This window comes from Phyllobates terribilis, unplaced genomic scaffold, assembly GCF_046119375.1.
Source record: "Phyllobates terribilis strain yellow unplaced genomic scaffold, ASM4611937v1 Scaffold_3__8_contigs__length_932513732, whole genome shotgun sequence".
NCBI lineage: Eukaryota > Metazoa > Chordata > Amphibia > Anura > Dendrobatidae > Phyllobates > Phyllobates terribilis.
The window spans coordinates 577,422,302-577,441,735 of record NW_027362763.1 but is presented as its reverse complement, the minus strand read 5'-3'; the positions used below and the strand labels follow the sequence as shown (position 1 = coordinate 577,441,735).

At 43.7% G+C, this 19,434-nt stretch overlaps 1 long non-coding RNA gene across 1 annotated transcript in view; it reads right to left on the bottom strand.

Annotated features, from left to right (window-relative positions):
- LOC141257199 (uncharacterized) overlaps nucleotides 1-18,388 on the bottom strand; it is a 70,639-nt gene extending 52,251 nt beyond the window's left edge. The window contains exon 1 of the long non-coding RNA XR_012318034.1: nucleotides 18,231-18,388. This is a non-coding gene — a long non-coding RNA (uncharacterized lncRNA). The remainder of the gene's footprint in view (nucleotides 1-18,230) is intronic.
- Between the last annotated feature and the right edge of the window lie 1,046 nt (nucleotides 18,389-19,434).

Here is a 19,434-nt window from a genome sequence, read left to right as displayed (position 1 = left end):
TTTTTGCAGTTGCGTAAACGCCGCGGAAACGCATGAAAAACGCATGGTAGAAGGGAAGCAATGTTCCCCAATGGAAATCCGCATGTGCTGTGCCCATGATGCGGATTTTTCCGCAGCGTTAACGCTGCGGTCAAAAATCCGCAGCATGTCAATTAATTTTGCGGAAACGCGGCGATTTCGCCGCCATTGACTTGCATTAGACCGCATGAAATCCGCATCACTGTATATGTTGATGCGCTTTTCATGCGGTCTAATGTGCGGATGGTACCCGGGTGTGGAGGAGAGGACTCTCATCCAGACCCAGGTACCATTAAAAAAAAAAGAATAAAACAAAAAATATATATATTCTCACCTTCTGACGGCCCGCGCTGCGTCCTGCCGGCTTCCCGCGCACTTCGCGGTTGAATGAAGAAGGACCTTCGCTGACGTCAGAGTCATGTGACGGGTCACGTGACGCTGACGTCGGAAGGTCCTACAGTCTTCACTGCCGGCAGCCGGGACCGATGAAGCCGGACACCGGGGGCCATCAGAGGGTAACGTATAGATTTATTTTTTATTTTTTGACATCACACACTATATAAATCCATGCCGGTTGCATGGATTTATATAGTGTGAAGTTGACAAGCACTTTCCAAGTGATGCTAAAATCGCTTGGGAAGCGCTTGTCAACCCGCATGCGGAAATGAAAGTGAAGACCGCTTCATTTCCGCATGTCCCTGGCAGGAAACCGCATGTACAATCCGCATGCGTTTTTTCCTGCCAGAGAGATGCAGAAACGCTCAGGAAAAAATCCTGAGCATTTCTGCATCGTGTGCACATACCCTTATAACACCATTTTTTTTAGGGACCACATCATATGTGAAGTGACTTTGATGGGCCTTTACGACAGAAAATACCCAAAAGTGAAACCATTCTAAAAACTGCACCCCTCAAGGTCATCAAAACCACATTCAATAAGTTTATTAACCCTTCAGGTGCTTCACAGGAATTTTTGGCACGTGGAAGAAAAAAAATTAACTTTTTTTTTTTTTTTCACAAAAATGTTACTTTAGACCCCAATTTTTTTTTATTTCCGCAAGGGTATCATTAAAAAATGGACCCAAAATTTGTTGTGCAATTCCTCTTGAGCATGCTGATACCCCGTATGTGGGGGAAAACCACTGTTTTGGCGCACGGCAGGGTTCGGAAAGGGAAGGAATTATCTAGATGTGTGGTGAGCACCCTTTCACATAAGTTTATAACATTGAGCCGTAAAAATAAAATTTTCACATTTTTCCAACAAAAATGTTTTTCAGCCTCCAATTTTGCATTTTCATAAGGGTAACAGGAGAAATTGCACCATGCAATTTCTTGTGCAATTTCTCCTTAAGTAAGCCGATACCCCATATGTGGGGAAAATACACTGTTTGGGCGCACGGCAGGGTTCGAAAGGGAAGGAGTGCCATTTGACATTTTGAATATAAAATTTGCTTGAATAATTAGCGGATGCCATGTTGAGTTTGGAGACCCCCTGATGCGCCTAAACAATGGAAACCCCCCACAGTTGACTCCATTTTGGAAACTACAACCCTCAAGGATTTTATCAAGGGGTATAGTGAACATTTTGAACCCAGAGGTACGACACAGAATTTGATAACATTAGGTCATCATATTGAATAAGTTGTCACTAGTCTTGAGTGCAAGTGCTCACTACTAGAGTTTGCATCGGGTACTCTGGTATGCACCAAGTATCGCGGGTGCTCAAGTGACGTGCTCGAGTCCCCGCCCGCATGTTTCATGGTTATTAGACACTCAAAAAAAAACATGCGGGGATCACTCGTCCATGGCAGGCAATCCCCACAAGGTTTCTTTGGCTGTATAACAGCTGCAAAACATATGGGACAGAGACTCAAGCAAGTCACTCGAGTACCCACTATACTCGGTGCATACCTGAGCACTTGCGCTCAACACCAGTCGCCACATCATCATCATTTTTTTTTCTTTACTTCTGAAAAAATCCTAACCCCAACCCTAACCCTAGCTTAACCCTAACCCTAGCACAACCCTAACCCTAAGTGCCCACGATGCAGAAATGCTGCGGAGTATTTCTGCATCTCCCTGGCAGAAAAAACGCATGCGGATTTTACATGCGTTTTTTCTGCCAGGTAGAAGAGTTTGTGAAGCGTTTTGAACATGCGATTTCGCATGCGGGTTGTCAAGAGCTTTTCCAAGCGATTTTAGCATCACTTGGAAAAGTATTTGACAACTTGGTCACACTATATAAATCCATGCAACCGGCATGAATTTATGTTGTGTGACCAAGTTACGAGGCTGCAAATGCAGCATCAATAGTAAAAAAAAAGAATAAAAATGTTGAAAAAAACAAAAAAAAATTATACTCACCTTCCGATGGCCCCCGATCTCCTTCTCCTGTGCCACTGGCTCTTCGGCGGCTCGCGGTGCTCTAAAAAGGACCTTCCATGACGTCATTTAGTCATGACGTCGGCGGTCGCGTGACCTGTCACATGTCTAAATTACGTCATAGAAGGTCCTTTTACCACCGCGAGCAGCCGAAGAGCCAACAGCACCGCCGGGAGCAGACAGGGGGCCATCAGAAGGTAAGTATATGCTTTTTGTTTTTTTTTTTCTTTTTTTTTTAACTACAGGTACTATGGTACCCAGGTCTGGAGGAGAGTCTCCTCTTCTCCAAACCCGGGTACCATCCGCACATTGAATCGCATAATATCCGCATGTGTACGTGTAGTCATGCGGATGTTATGCGGTCCAATGCAAGTCAATGGCCGCAATTTCGCCGGGATTCTGCAAAATTAATGGTCGTGCTGCAGATTTTATCGCAATGATAATCCGCAGCGGAAATTTCCGCAGCATGTGCACAGCACATGCGGATTATCATTCGGAAACATGGCAGACAACTTAACATGCATTTTTAATGCGTTTTTGCGGCGGAAAAGCGCCACGGAAACGCATTAAATCCGCATCGTGCGTACGCAGCCTAAACCTAGCACAACCCTAACCCTAGAGTTTATTTCTTACGCCGTTCCTCGTGCGGTATAAGTGATTAGATTACTTTATTCTTCGGGTTGGTGCGATTCCAGCGATACCAGATTCATATCGGTTTTTTATGATTGACAGCTGTCACACACTAAAAAACCCTGTTTTTTTGCAAAGACTAGTTTTTACATCGCCATATTTTGAGAGCTATAATTTTTCCATATTTCGGCTGACAGTCATGTTTTTTGCGGGACACGTTGACGTTTTTATTGGTACCATTTTCAGGCACGTGACATTTTTTGATCGCTTTCTATTCTGATTTTTGGGAGGCAGAATAAACAAATAATACGCATGTGCTGTGCACATCCTGCGGAAATTTCCGCTGCGGATTATCATTGCGGAAAAATACGCAGAACTACCAATTATTTTGCATAAGCGCAGCGTTTTCGCCGCCATTGACTTGCATTGGAACGCATGAAATCCACATCACTGCATCTGTACATGCGGATTCCATGTGTTTCAATGTGCGGATGGTACCCGGGTCTGGAGAAGAGGAGACTCTCCTCCGGACCCGGATACCATAGTACCTGTAAAAAAAAGAATAATAAAATAAAAAATATACATTATACTTAAATTCTGATGGCCCCCGGTGTCTTTATCCGATGCGTTCTGGCTTGACTGCAGCTCGCGGTGGACTTGCCACTGACGTCGGCAGGTACTTTAGTCTACCGCGAGCTGCCGGCAAGCCAGGACGCATCGGATAAAGACACCGGGGGCCATCAGAAGGTAAGTATGATATTTATTTTTTACCATTCTTTCGGTCACACTATATAAATCCATGCCGTTTGCATGGATTTATATAGTGTGACCAAGTTGTCAAGCATTTTCCAAGTGATGCTAAAATCGCTTGGAAAGCGCTTGACAAGCCGCATGCGGAAATGCATGTGAAGAACGCTTCCCATCCGCTTGTCCCTGGCAGAAAAGACACATGTACAGTCTGCATGCGTTTTTTTCTGCCAGAGAAATGCAGAAACGCTCAGGAAAAAATCCGGAGCATTTCTGCATCATGGGCACATAGCCTTATATTGTTTTTTTAATGTTTTGGCGCTTTTACACAATAAAAACTATTTTATAGAATAAAGAATTGTTTTTTGCATCGCTTTATTCTGAGAGCTATAACTTTTATTTTTCGGCCGTTGGAGCTGTATGACAACTTGTTTATTGCGAGACGTTTTCAGCGGTACCATTTTTATTTACATTCGTCTTTTTGATCGCATTTTATTCCATGTTTTGTTTGGCAGTATGATGATAAAGCATAGTTTTTTGCTTCGTTTTTTATTTTTTACAGTGTTCAGTAAAGGGGTTAACTAGTGGGGCAGTTTTATAGGTCAGGTCGTTCCGGGCGCGGCGATACCAAATATGTGTACTTTTATTGTTTTTTTTTATTACTATTTATTTGTGGGTACAATATATATTTTTTTTTTTGGGGGGGGGGTATTTTTACAATTTTTTTTAATATCTTTACAATTTTTTTCTTTCACTTTCTGACATTTTTCGTACTTTTACACTTTGTTCTACTATGGGACTTTCACTTTTTGATCAGCTGTATAGTAGCACAGGAACGCAGCACTATCCCTGTGCTATGCAGCCTGTCAGTGCTGCACTGGGAGAAGTTATTTTGAACCAAAGTAACTTCCTGCCTCCTGGCGACCCGGATGTTGTCATGATGACATCGGGTCACCATGACAACATCCGGGACCGGACTCAGACGGCGCAGGACGCCAGAGAGGAGGTAAGTATCTGCACTTACCTCCTCCCATCCGGGAAGCCGCGGCAGATAGCGCTGGACACCGGCAGGAGAGGTGAGTATCGCGATCACCTCCCCTTGCCACCGCAATGCTGCGATCGATTTCAATCGCATCATTTCGGGGGTTAATGTGCAGGGAGTGGTGCGGGACACCCTGCGGCGATCGAGCCCGCACGCCAAGGCGTACTAATACGTATCAGGCCCATAAGGGCCAGGGAGCAGATATGTATTAGTACGCCTTGGGCCAGAAAGGGGTTAATAAAAACTATTTTTTTTTTAATTGATGTAAATACTTTTATGCCCAAAACTGACAAAAGTATTCTCAGAGTGATACCTTTATTGGCTAACCAGAAAAAAAATATATATGCAAGCTTTCAGAGCACAGAGGCTCCTTTGTCAGGCAATATTACAAATGAATTCAAAAGATACAAGGCACAACATTCGAGAGATGTTACAGCAAACACTTGTTCATGAGGTGTAAGGGGTGATGCCTCCTACTGATAAGTCAAGGAGATCAAATTAGGATTTTTTGTTGCAAATGGAGAAGAGGTAATTTTTTTCAATTGTTTAAAAAACATTTTTTTTAAAGGCACCTTCCCATTAACCTCTTTACCCCCGAGGGTGGTTTGCACGTTAATGACCAGGCCAATTTTTACAATTCTGACCACTGTCACTTTATGAGGTAATTACTCTGGAACGCTTCAAAGGATCCCCGATTCTGAGATTGTTTCTTCGTGACATATTGTACTTCATTATTGTGGTAAAATTTCTTTGATATCACTAGCGTCTATTTGTGAAAAAAACGGAAATTTGGCGAAAATTTAGAAAATTTAGCAATTTTCAAAATTTGAATTTTTATGCCCTTAAATCAGAGAGATATGTCACACAAAAGAGTTAATAAATAACATTAACATTTCCCACATGTCTACTTTACATCAGCACAATTTTGGAACCAAAATTTTTTTTTGTTAGGGAGCTATTATAAGGGTTAAAAGTTGACTAGAGATTTCTCATTTTTCCAACAAAATTTACAAAACTATTTTTTTAGGGACCACATCACATTTGAAGTCACTTTGAGCGGTCTTTATGACAGAAAATACCCAAAAGTGACACCATTCTAAAAACTGCACCCCTCAAGGTGCTCAAAACCACATTCAAGAACTTTATTAATCCTTCAGGTGCTTCACAGGAATTTTTGGAATGTGGAATAAAAAAATGAACATTTAACTTTTTTCACAAAAATGTTACTTAGACCCAATTTTTTTTATTTTCGCAGGGGTAACAAGAAAAAATGGACCCCAAAATTTGTTGTGCAATTTCCCCTGGGCACGCAGATACCCCATATGTGGGGAAAAAACACTGTTTGGGCGCACGGCAGGGCTCGGAAGGGAAGGAGCGCCATTTGACTTTTTGATTGTAAAATTTGCTTGAATAATTAGTGGATGCCATGTTGCGTTTGGAGAGCCCCTGATGTGCCTAAACAGTGGAAACCCCCCACAAGTGACCCCATTTTGGAAACTAGACCCCCCAAGGCACCTATCTAGATGCATAGTGAGAACTTGGAACCCCTAGGTGCTTCACAAATTGATTCGTAAAAATGAAAAAGTATTTTTTTCCCCACTTTTTCATTTTTACGAATCAATTTGTGAAGCACTTGAGGGTTCCAAGTGCTCACTATGCATCTAGATAGGTGCCTTGGGGGGGTCTAGTTTCCAAAATGGGGTCACTTATGGGGGAGTTTAGGCACACAGGGGCTCTCCAAACGCAACATGGTGTCCGCTAACATCGGCTCAAATTGTTAGCGGACACCATGTTGCGTTTGGAGAGCCCCTGTGTGCCTAAACATTGGAGCTCCCCCACAAGTGACCCCATTTTGGAAACTAGACCCCCCAAGGCACCTATCTAGATGCATAGTGAGCACTTGGAACCCACAGTTGCTTCACAAATTGATTCGTAAAAATGAAAAAGTGGGAAAAAAACACTTTTTCATATTTACGAATCAATTTGTGAAGCACCTGGGGGTTCCAAGTGCTCACTATGCATCTAGATAGGTGCCTTGGGTGCCTCAGTGCATACCCGAGCACCCGATGCAAACTCAAGTAGCGAGCACTTGCGTTCAACACTAGTTGCCATATCGGCATCTTTTTTTTTTTTTTTTTTTTTTTACTTTTGAAAAAAAAAAAAACAACCCTAACATTAGCACAACCCCAACCCCAGCGTTTATTTTTTACGCCGTTCCTCGTGCGGTATAAGTGATGAGATTACTTTATTCTTCGGGTCGGTGCGATTACAGTGATACCAGAATCATATTGGGTTTTTATGATTGACAGCTGTCACACACTATTTTGTAAAATCTAGTTTTCGCATCGCCATATTTTGGCCGACAGAGTCATGTGACGGCTTGTTTTTTGCGGGATGAGTTGACGTTTTTATTGGTGCCATTTTCAGGCATGTGACATTTTTTGATCGCTTTCTATTCCAGCTTTTGGGAGGCAGAATAAACAAAAACCAACAATTCAGAAATTGTGTTTTTTTACATTTTTTTTATTCTGCTCCGGGTGTGGTAAAATTGATAAGGTAGCTTTATTCTTCGGGTCAGTATGTTTACAGCGGTACCACATTTATATAGTTTTTTATGTTTTGGCGCTTTTACACATTAATCGCTTTATTCCGAGAGCTGTAACTTTTTGATTTTTCGGATGATGGAGCAGTATGGCGGCTTGTTTTTTGCGGGACGAGATGACGTTTTCAGCGATACCATTTTTATTTATATTCGTCTTTTTGATCGCGTGTTATTCCATTTTTTGTTTGGCGGTATGATGATAGAGCATTGTTTTTTGCTTTGTTTTTTTTTTTACCGTGTTCACTGAAGGGGTTAACTAGTGGAACAGTTTTATAGGCCAGGTCGTTACGAAAAAGGGGATACCAAATATGTGTACTTTTGTTTGTTTGTTTTTCATAATAATATTTATTGATGGGTACATTATATTTATATTTTTAGAGGATTATTTTTTTTTATATATTTTTACAATTTTTTTTATATATTTTTTTTTTCACTTTCTGGGAGTTTTTTTACTTTTTTACTTTGTCCCACTATGGGACTTCCACTTTTTTTATTCTGATCGCCTACATGGCACAGGAATGCAGCACCATCCCTGTGCCATGCAGGCAGTCAGCGCTGGACAGGGAGAAGATAGTTTGGAGATGCACTGCGCATCTCCAAACAATCTTACTGCTGTCTGGTGACCCGGATGTTGTCATGACGACACCCGGGAAGCCACGGCAGACAGCGCTGGAGGCCGGAAGAGGTGAGTATACAGATCACCTCCCCTTGCCACCGCAATGCTGCGATCGACTTCGATCGCAGCATTGCGGGGGTTAATGTGCTGGGAGCGGTGCAGGACTGCTCCCTGCACATTGTACCGGGTGTCAGCTGTGACAATCAGCTGACAGCCGGCGGCGATCGTGCCCGCACATCCTGTGTGCGCGCGCGATCGCTATGACGTACTAATATGGGTCAGGCTCTTAAAGCCCATGGCACAGACGCGTATTAGTACGTCATGGGCTTTAAAGGGGTTAAGCAGGGACACACGTGACGTATTTCTCCTGCGAGTATCGCATGGTAAACCTCCTACTGGCCAGCACCTATCCTGACCCGAGCTTGACAGCTGTATAGAAATCCATCACGCTGTCATACTCAGGTCAGGAGAGGTGCCGGCCAGTCCATTCAGTGCGATGCGATCATTGCACGTGTTAAACGGCTGTGTGTCCATGCTCTTATTCTGCCTGTTGAAGGGAACATGTGAAAAAATGCTATTAACCTGAAGACATGGGGTAAATCTCGTTCTGTACCTGCGTAGCGCCCGCACTCAAAGTCCCGTTTTTTTTTTTTCAGAGCGGAAATGGGCCAAAAACGCATTGCATACCTTATCCTATGACATTTTGCAAGTTCCGTGCACATGATCAGAAATTTTCCTGACCAGATTTCATGTGCGGAAAAAAACGCTGCATGCCCATTCTTTGTGTGTTTCCGCATGCTTTTTTTTTTTGCCTAGCTCAGAGCTCAGCTGCGGCTACGCTGGGGTGAGTCATCATTAAGCGCAGACCGGAGGCGAGCTCACCAGCAGGTATAGGGAGTTCCCGCGCTGTCAGCCATCGTTCTCCTCACCCCAGCGTACCAGCAACTGAGCTCCGCTCGCTCAAGCGCCGCTTTAGCTGTCAGGACAGCGGGCACCTTATAGGAGTGATGGCTTCCTGTGGTGTGGATCAGAAGCGGCGGCGCCATTTTAAACTCCACTGGCAAGAATCAGCAGCCGCATCAGTCAGTGAGCGCCTGAATACAGGTAACGCTCTTACTTCATACCACTAGTCAATTAGGGGGACGTCAGTTACCTACAGTACAGACCAAAAGTTTGGACACACCTTCTCATTTAAAGATTTTTCTGTATTTTCATGACTATGAAAATTGTACATTCACACTGAATGGATCAAAACTATGAATTAACACATGTGGAATTATATACTTAACAAAAAAGTGTGAAACAACTGAAAATATGTCTTATATTCTAGGTTCTTCAAAGTAGCCACCTTTTGCTTTGATGACTGCTTTGCACACTCTTGGCATTCTCTTGATGAGCTTCAAGAGGTAGTCACTGGAAATTGTTTTCACTTCACAGGTGTGCCCTGTCAGGTTTAATAAGTGGGATTTCTTGCCTTATAAATGGGGTTGGGACCATCAGTTGTGTTGTGCAGAAGTCTGGTGGATACACAGCTGATAGTCCTACTGAATAGACTGTTAGCTGCTTTTTTCTTGCCATATTACAATTTCTAAGTAAAGAAAAACGAGTGGCTATCATTACTTTAAGAAATGAAGGTCAGTCAGTCCGAAAAATTGGGCAAACTTTGAAAGTGTCCCCAAGTGCAGTTGCAAATACCATCAAGCGCTACAAAGAAACTGGCTCACATGAGGACCGCCCCAGGAAATGAAGACCAAGAGTCACCTCTGCTTCTGAGGATAAGTTTATCCGAGTCACCAGCCTCAGAAATCGCAAGTTAACAGCAGCTCAGATTAGAGTTCTAGCAGCAGACACATCTCTACAACAACTGTAAAGAGGAGCCTTTGTGCAGCAGGCCTTCGTGGTAAAATAGCTGCTAGGAAACCACTGCTAAGGACAGGCAACAAGCAGAAGAGACTTGTTTGGCCTAAAGAACACAAGGAATGGACATTAGACCAGTGGAAATCTGTGCTTTGGTCTGTTGAGTCCAAATTTGAGATCTTTGGTTCCAACCACCGTGTCTTTGTGCGACGCAGAAAAGGTGAACGGATGGACTCAACACGCATGGTTCCCACCGTGAAGCATGGAGGAGGAGGTGTGATGGTGTGGGGGTGCTTTGCTAGTGACCCTATTGGGGATTTATTCAAAATTGAAGGCATACTGAACCAGCATGGCTACCACAGCATCTTGTAGTGGCATGCTATTCCATCCGGTTTGCGTTTAGTTGGACCATCATTTATTTTTCAACAGGACAATGACCCCAAACACACCTCCAGGCTGTGTAAGGGCTATTTGACCAAGAAGGAGAGTGATGGGGTGCTAAGCCTCCACAGTCACCAGACCTGAACCCAATCAAGATGGTTGGGGGTGAGCTGGACCGCAGAGTGAAGGCAAAAGGGCCAACAAGTGCTAAGCATCTCTGGGAACTCCTTCAAGATTGTTAGAAGACCATTTCCGGTGACTACCCCTTGAAGCTCATCAAGAGAATGCCAAGAGTGTGAAAAGCAGTCATCAAAGCAAAAGGTGGCTACTTTGAAGAACCTAGAATATAAGACATATTTTCAGTTGTTTCACACTTTTTTGTTAAGTATATAATTCCACATGTGTTAATTCATAGTTTTGATGCTTTCAGTGTGAATGTACAATTTTCATAGTCATGAAAATACAGAAAAATCTTTAAATGAGGTGTGTCCAAACTTTTGGTCTGTACTGTATATACACAGTACTTCGGGAGTACAGTTTGCCCTTCCCCTTAAGAGCAAAGACGCCATCTCTGTTCCCCACATGGAATTAGCCAGGGACACCTCCAGCATATGGAAGTAAACTTCCCTCCTTTTAATCAAGTAGTCAGCTAGCTAATTGCAGAAACCCTTTTATTGAAGAAGATGGATAAAAGAAAAAAAAAGATGAGTATCGTACTTTTCAGCAGGAATGGACAGAAGAATTCACCTTTGTGGAGAGAGCAGGTACTTATTGTACTTTTAAAGTGTTGGTCTTGCATAAAATGCACACATTTAGGCACTGTGCCCACTATGCGTTTTTTAAGCGTTTCCGCAGCGGCAATTCTGCTGCAGAAACGCTTAAAAAACTCTTGGTAGAAGATCTGCCATGTTCCCCAATTATAATCCGCATGTGCTGTTCACATGCTGCGGAAATTTCCGCTGCGTATTATCATTGCGGAAAAATCCGCAGCACTACCAATTATTTTGCGGAATCGCGGCGTTTTCGCTGCCATTGACTTGCATTGGACCGCATGACATCCGCATCACTACATATGCACATGAGGATATCATGCGGTTCAATGTGTGGATGGTACCCGGGCAGGTCTTTTAGACCATCGCGAGTTGCCGGCAAGCCAGTACGGATCGGATAAGGACACAGGGGGCCATCAGAAGGTAAGTATAATATTTATTTTTTACCATTCTTTTACGGTCACACTATATAAATCCATGCTGGTTGCATGGATTTATATAGTGTGACCAAGTTGTCGAGCATTTTCCAAGTGATGCTAAAATCGCTTGGATAGCGCTTGACAACCCGCATGAGGAAATGCATGTGAAGAACGCTTCACTTCCGCTGGTCCCTGGCAGGAAAAAAGCATGTAAAATCCGCATGCGTTTTTTCTGCCAGGGAGATGCAGAAACGCTCCAGAAAAATCTGGAGCATTTCTGCATAGTGGGCACATAGCCTTACTTGTATTTAGTTTTAAAAATATTGTATGGCTCTCACGGAACTACATTTTAAAATATGTAGCGTTCATGGCTCTCTCAGCCAAAAAGGTTCCTGTCCCCTGCTCTACGCGTTTCTCCTGCAAATCGGCTCATCAGGAGTCACAAACCATATAAATTCCTAAGATGCAAGATGTAGAATCAAAAGACGATTTAGCTTTTGGTGATTGTAATGGCATTCTTGATAAAGTGCCTTGTGCATGCTCCTTCGCAGTGTACCAGTGGTGTTATTAATAAAGTGCCTCATGCATCCTCTGGATCAAATGTTCAAATAATGGTGCAGATATCACCAAATGGCAGTAAAAAGCACTAGACCCCACCCGGCTTTTTTGTGGTCCGTTTATGGGTATTTACTACATGTACAACAACTATGTGCTGTATGTTGTAGGACTATTGTCTAATATAGAATATACAAGAGGTAATAGTGTTCTCAGGATATCACACAGACTTTCCTGGATATTTTTCACCACATCTGCATGCTGCAGGTACAGTGGTGAGTTGTTTGCGGTGTCCAGAATCAGCTGTTTGGCTACTTTTTTTCTGCCCCTCTCACCTCTGTACGGAATCCCATCAGCTTCCATCAGCTCAGGGCCTAATGGTACCCTTTGGCGAGAGCCGTCGAGGAGCGGGGGCGCCATTTGCGTTCAAGAGGGTGCCAACCTCCGCTGACAGGTAGGGATAGACCAGTGTAAGGTATCCAACTCCCCCCCATCCACTTGTATTATCCAGTTTTGGTTATATACTGGCTTTTGTTTTTTGAGGGATTTTTTGTCTTTGATATTTTTAATTGATACTAATAAATTATAAGTTTTATGTGTATTATCTGTGAGTCTCAAGAACAGGTGAGCCCCAAATTTTGACTGGCACTGTAGGTTACACTCCCAAATATGGCTTTGTGCCACTGCAACATCGCAGCAAAATGCAGTGACATTGAGTACCGCGACAAGCAGAAGTCTAAGGGTATGTGCAGAAGTATCTCTCAGCCTGCGGCCCCGATGCTACGGAGGAGCTGATATGCAAATGAGCTCCGCTTTTTTTTTTTTTACCTACGGACTTTCCTCATAGAGATTAGGTCTATGGGGAAAGTCCGCATGCGGACCCGCATGAGAAATTGACATGCTGCGGTCTGGAAAGACGTGCTGCATGTCAGTTTCCGCGGGTGCACAGAGACGCATAGTGGACATGGGATTTGTACAAATCTCATCCACTATGCTGTAACAGCTGGCCGCTGCGGGTTTGACATTGCATAAGTCCGCAGTGTCAAACCCGCAGCGGATCTGGATCGTCTGCACACACCCTCAGTTAGCCTTTGTGTGACTTGCTCCTTGTGGTATCCTAGGCGTTGCAATGCAATCCCATTCACCTGCATTACGCTGTGACGTACCGTAGTAACGGCACATAGTGATCTCTGGCCGTCTGACCTGGGTCTTGGCCAAAGTCACAGTGTAACTAGCCCCAGTCTTAGGCTAAGTGCCCACGATGCAGAAATGCTGCATATTTTTTCCATTTCTCCCTGGCAGGAAAAACGCATGCGGATATTACATGCGTTTTTCCTGCCAGGTAGAAGCGTTTGTCAAGCGTTTTTTCATGAATTTCTGCATGCGGGTTATCAAGCGCTTTTCCAAGCGATTTTAGCATCACTTGGAAAAGTGCTTGACAACTTGGTCACACTATATAAATCCATGCAAGCGGCATGGATTTATATAGTGTGACCAAGTAATAGTTAAAAAAAAGAATAAGAATGGTAAAAAATAAAAAATAAACATTACACTTACCTTCCAATGGCCCGCGGTCTCCTTCTCCGATGTGTCCGATCTCCCCGATGTCTGGCGGTTGTGTAAAAGGACCTGCCATGACGCCACTGAGTCATGTGACAGGTCACGCGACCGCCGACGTCAGTGGTCGCGTGACCTGTCACATGACTAAATGACGTCATGTCAGGTCCTCACATCACCGCGAGCCGCCCAACACACCAGACGCATTGCTGAGGAGACCGGGGGCCATCGGAAGGTAAGTATAATCTTTATTTTTTATTTTAAATTCTTTTTTTTTTTTTACAGGTACTATGGTACCCGGGTCTGGATGAGAGTCTCCCCTTCTCCAGACCTGAGTACCATCCGCACATTGAATCGCTTCATATCCGCGTGTGCACATGTAGTGATGAGGATATCAAGCGTTTCAATGCAAGTCAATGGCGGCAATTAAGCTGCGTGCCCGCAAAATTAGTGGACATCCTGCGTATTTTTCCGCAATGATAAAACGCAGCGTAAATTTCCGCAGCATGTGCACAGCACATGCGGATTATCATTGGGGACCATGGGGCACGTATTAGGCTGTGTGCCCACGATGCGTTTTTAATGTGTTTTTGCAGCTGCGGAAACGCATTAAAAACGCATGGTAGAAGGGCAGCAATGTTCCCCAATGATAATCCGCATGTGCTGTGCACATGCTGCGGAAATTTCTGCTGCGGATTATCATTGTGGGAAAAAACGCAGCACTACCAATTATTTTGTGGAAATGCTGCGTTTTCACCGCCATTGACTTGCATTAGAACGCGCCAATTCCGCAAGACTGCATCTGTACTTGCGTAATTGGCGCGTTCTAATATGCGGATGGTACCCGGGTGTAGAGGAGACTCTCATCCACACCCAGGTACCATTAAAAAAAGCTGTAAAAAAAGAATAAAATAAAAATAAATATATACTTACCTTCTGGCAGCCCGCGCTGCGCTCCTACTTGCTTCCCGGCACTTTGCAGTGGATTGAAGGACCTGCGCTGAAGTCAGAGTCATGCGACGGGTCACGTGACGCTGACGTCGGCAGGTCTTTCAATCCACCGCTGCCGGCACCGAGCGAAGCAAGCCAGCGCGGGCCATCGGAGGGTAAGTATATATTTATTTTTTTATTTTTAACCCCTTTGCAACCCATGACGTCTTAGTACGTCATAGGACTCCTCCCCCAGTTCAGTGAGGGTTGCAGCACTGAGCCCGCACTGAACCGAGCACATGTCAGCTGATTCTTACAGCTGACATGTGCCCGCAACAGCCGCGGGTGGAATCGCGATCCACCCGCGGCTGTTAACATGTTAAATGCCGCTGTCAATCTCCGACAGCGGCATTTAACGCGCGCTTCCGGGAGGCGCGTCCTAAGCCCTGCCCATTGGCGACCCCGTCACGTAATCGGGGGTCACCGATGGGTGGGCATGACAACCCAGGGTCTGCAGCAGACTCCTGTGTTTGTCATGAGCTGGTCGCTATGAGCGCCACCTAGTGGTCGGCGCTCATAGCACAGGACCAATACTGCTATATGCAGGGGATCTGCTGATCCCCTGTATGTAGCAGAGGCGATCGGATAGTTGCTGCTTCTAGTCTCCTATGGAGACTATAGATGCATGCAAAAAGTGAAAAAAAAACATTTTTAAAATTATAAAAAAAAATTAAAAAATCTAAAAGTTTAAATCACCCCCCTTTCGCCCCATTCAAAATAAAATATTTAAAAAAAAACCTACATAGACATATTTGGTATTGCCGCGTTCAGAATCGCCCGATCTATCAATATAAAAAAAGAATTAATCCAAACGGTAAACGGCGTAACGAGAAAAAAATTGTAAACGCCAGAATTACGTTTTTTGGTCGCCGCAAAATTGCAATAAAATGCAATAACGGGCCATCAAAACATCGGATCTACCCCAAAATGTTATCAATAAAAACATCAGCCCGGCGCGCAAAAAATAAGCCCTCACCCAGCCCCAGATCCCGAAAAATGGAGACGCTACAGGTCTTAGAAAATGGCGCTATTTTTTTTTTTAACAAATTTTGGAATTTTTTTTCACCACTTAAATATAAAAGAACCTATACATGTTTGGTGTCTACAAACTCGTAATGACCTGGAGAATAAGAATGGCAGGTCAGTTTTAGCATTCAGTGAACGTGGTAAAAAAATAAAAAACAACTGTGGTATTGCACTTTTTTTGCAACTTCACCGCACTTGTAATTTTTTTCCCGTTTTCCCGTACACGATATGGTAAAACTAGTAATGGCGTTGAAAAGTACAACTCATCCCGCAAAAAATAAGCCCTCACACGGCCATATTGACCCCAAAAAAAAACGCTATGGCACTGGAAACAAGGGGAGCAAAAAAACAAAAACGCAAAAACGGAAAATGCTCTGGTCCTTAAGGGGTACCACTCTCTCGGGTCACACTATATATAAATCCATGCAGTTTGCATGGATTTATATAGTGTGACCTAGTTGTCACAAGCACTTTCCAAGTGATGCTAATCGCTTGGAAAGCGCTTGTCAATCCGCATGCGGAAATGTCAGTGATAACGCTCCATTTCCGCATGTCCCTGGCAGGAAAACGCATGTACAATCTGCATGCGTTCTTTGCTGCCAGGGAGATGCAGAAACGCTCAGGAAAAAATCCTGAGCATTTCTGCATCGTGGGCACATAGCCTTACCAAGCGTTTTCGCTGCAGAAATTCCGCAGCAAAAATGCTTGAAAAACGCATAGTGGGCACGCAGCCTTACAATGTCAGGCAATCTAACAGAACATGCCTCTGTCAAACGCCTTACATACCAATGCATAAAAAATAAAATTACAAAATGGTTATTGCAGTAATCGTTCAGATCTGGAGAATCATGTTCCAGGTATTTTTTATCACACTAAATGCTCTAAAAACAAAATTTTAAAAACAATGGCAGAATTGTATTTTTTTCAAATTACTTGAAAATTTTAAAAAATATGACTCTTGGAAGAGAAGGAAAAAGCAAAAGCGCAAACAAATAATCACCAGGTCTGGAAAGGGAGTTACATGCTAGATCTAAACACTAATGACCAAAATCCTGTCAGGTAAAAGTGACGGAAATGCCACAATTTCCAGCCGCACAGCGACCTCTGAGAGACAAGGAGGCAGAGAAGGAACCTTGTTAATCTGCACTTGGGCCAAACTGACTGACTTCTGACATGTTTCATTCAAACAAGATACATTACATTTTACAAATGGGGCGACTCTCATTCTATTACACATAACACAGCATGACATGGCCTAAACAAATACATGGCCTAAGGCTATGTGCCCACGATGCAGAAATGAAGCAGAAAATTTCTGCATCTCCCTGGCAGAAAAAACGCATGCAGATTGTGCATGCGTTTTTCCTGCAGAATACATGCGGATCCACATGCAGATTGACAAGCGCTTTCCAGGTGATAGCATCACTTGGAAAGTGCTTGACAACTAGGTCACACTGTATAAATCCATGCAAACAGCATGGATTTATACAGTGTGAACCGTAAAAATTAAAACAAATAAAGCTATACTCACCCCCGAGACCCCGGCGTGGCTGCAGCGCTCGTTCCTAGCTGGTTCCTGGATGCCGGCATATCGCGAGACAGAGCGGTGAAGGGCCTGCGGTCACATGACTGTGACGTCACCGCAGGTCCTCAAGCGATGCCGGCATTCAGAGAGAAGCCTTCGGAAAGGTGAGTATAAACTTTATTTGTTATTTTATTCTTTTTTTACAGGTACAATGGTACCCAGGTCTGGATGAGAGTCTCCTCTCCTCCAGAACTGGGTACCATCCGCACATAGAGACGCATAGAAGCCGCTTGTACAAATGTACAGTCGCGGTTTCTATGCGTCTCAATGCAAGTCAATGGCGGGAGTTCCGCTGCGCTTCCGCAAAATTAAATGACATGCTGCGGATTTTTGTACGCAGCATAAACGCTGCGGAAAAATCCGCAGCATGTGCATAGAACATGCGGAATCCCCTTGGGGACCATGGGGTGCGGATTACCTAGCGTTTCACAAGCGTTTACGCTGCGGAAATTCCACAGCATAAACGCTTGAAAAACGCTACGTGGGCACCCAGCCTTACTCTTATTTTTTACAGTAACTGTTCTACTAAGCTTACTACATTTAGCATGCACTATGTGTCAAGAGCATTGCACATTCATTTCCACCTTATATGTATAAGTGCAATATATAAAGCCAGCCATTAATCATAAAAGTACTGAAAATTAGCAGCACGTAGCTATTTCCATAATATATCGGATTTGCAGCTCATTTCTTTATATAATAAATGATGAGGCGCAGTGGCGCCATTTAGCTTTCCCTCTTCCCGCCATTTTATGTGAGTGGGCGGAGCCTCGTGGTTTCCCGCCGAAAGTCCCCACAGTGTATGTAGTCCCGGCAGCTGCAGTGGGACTCCGCTGTTCTCATCCCGGACATGACGGCTGTCTCCTGAGCAGTCCTAATCACTGACATAACAGACTTCTGCTGAGCAGGTCTCACTCCTGCCATAATAAAACCTTTCTAATACACCCACAACAATAATAGGAGCGCAGAACCAATTACAGGAACAGTCTCTACCCCGCGCTGCAGTGTAACCAGCTACTAGTCAGCCATATCCCGCACATTCCCGCTCCTCACCAGCTCATGAAGGCTCCTGTCAGCAGGCGTCCAGACATGGTGAGGAGCTGTGAGGGGAAACCCTTCCGTTCCGTCTATCCTCCGTCCACAGTGCTCGTCGGTGCTGTAGTGACGACCCCCTCACAGCTCCAGGCTGTATTACAGGGGGGCGGATACTGTACAGTGACACGTGTGAGGGGGGCTGTCCTCTCATCTCTGAGTGCTGCCATAATGGCTTCCTACAGCAGTATGCTGATATAATATTGGCAGACAGTGCGGAGGTATAGACACAGCCCCCTAAGAACTGACTCACTGGTTGTTCTAATTCATCCATTAAAATGTTATTCACTAATTCTTTTATGGATAAATTGCAAAGTGTTTGTAAAAAAAACAACTTTGCAACTAGCTTCTTATTAAGGGGATTTTCTGAGCAGAACAATAAAGAAAGCATTGAGAAAAGCCCCAGAGAATGTAGTGGGGACATGAGAGAAGTATAGAAATGGTGGTCTGGTGTCCACCCTCTGGTGCTGGCAATTCAGGAGAATGGTGACAATGTGCGCATTGCACATTGTCGCTAGTCGTCAGTCTGTGTTCACACACAAAGTGACAAGTGCAGGCTTTTCTAATCACGCTAGAAATCTCTTGTAATCCCATTCCTGATACAACAATTTTCCTTTTTTGTGTTTTTTTCCCTCCCTTTCATCCAAGAGCCATCTTTTTTTTATTTTTTTTCAATCCACATAGCCGTATGAGGGCTTGTTTTTTTTGCAGGATTTTTCTTATGGGAATGACATCAATCATTTGACCTTACAATGTATTGAAAACCAGGGGAAAAAAATCCTAAGTGCAATGAAAATGCAAACATCAACCTACACAATTCCAACATTGTTTTTAAGGTTTAGTTTTTACAGCTTTCATGTTGCAGTAAAAATAATCTTACGATCCACATCAGTATGATTACAGCAATATCAAACTTCCGCAGTTTTTTTGTTATTATTTTAGTGGTGAAAACAAAAATTCAGAAATTTGTTCAAAAGATAAAACATTGTTTTGTTTGTGTCACCATTTTTCAAGACCTGTCATCTTTCCGTTTTTCAGTCGATACAGTTATGTGAGGCCTTGTTTTTTGCATGGTGAGCTGACAATTGTATTAACCCCTTAAGGACCGAGCCACTTTGTAGGTTAATGACCAGGCCAATTTTTTCAATTCTGACCATTGTCAATT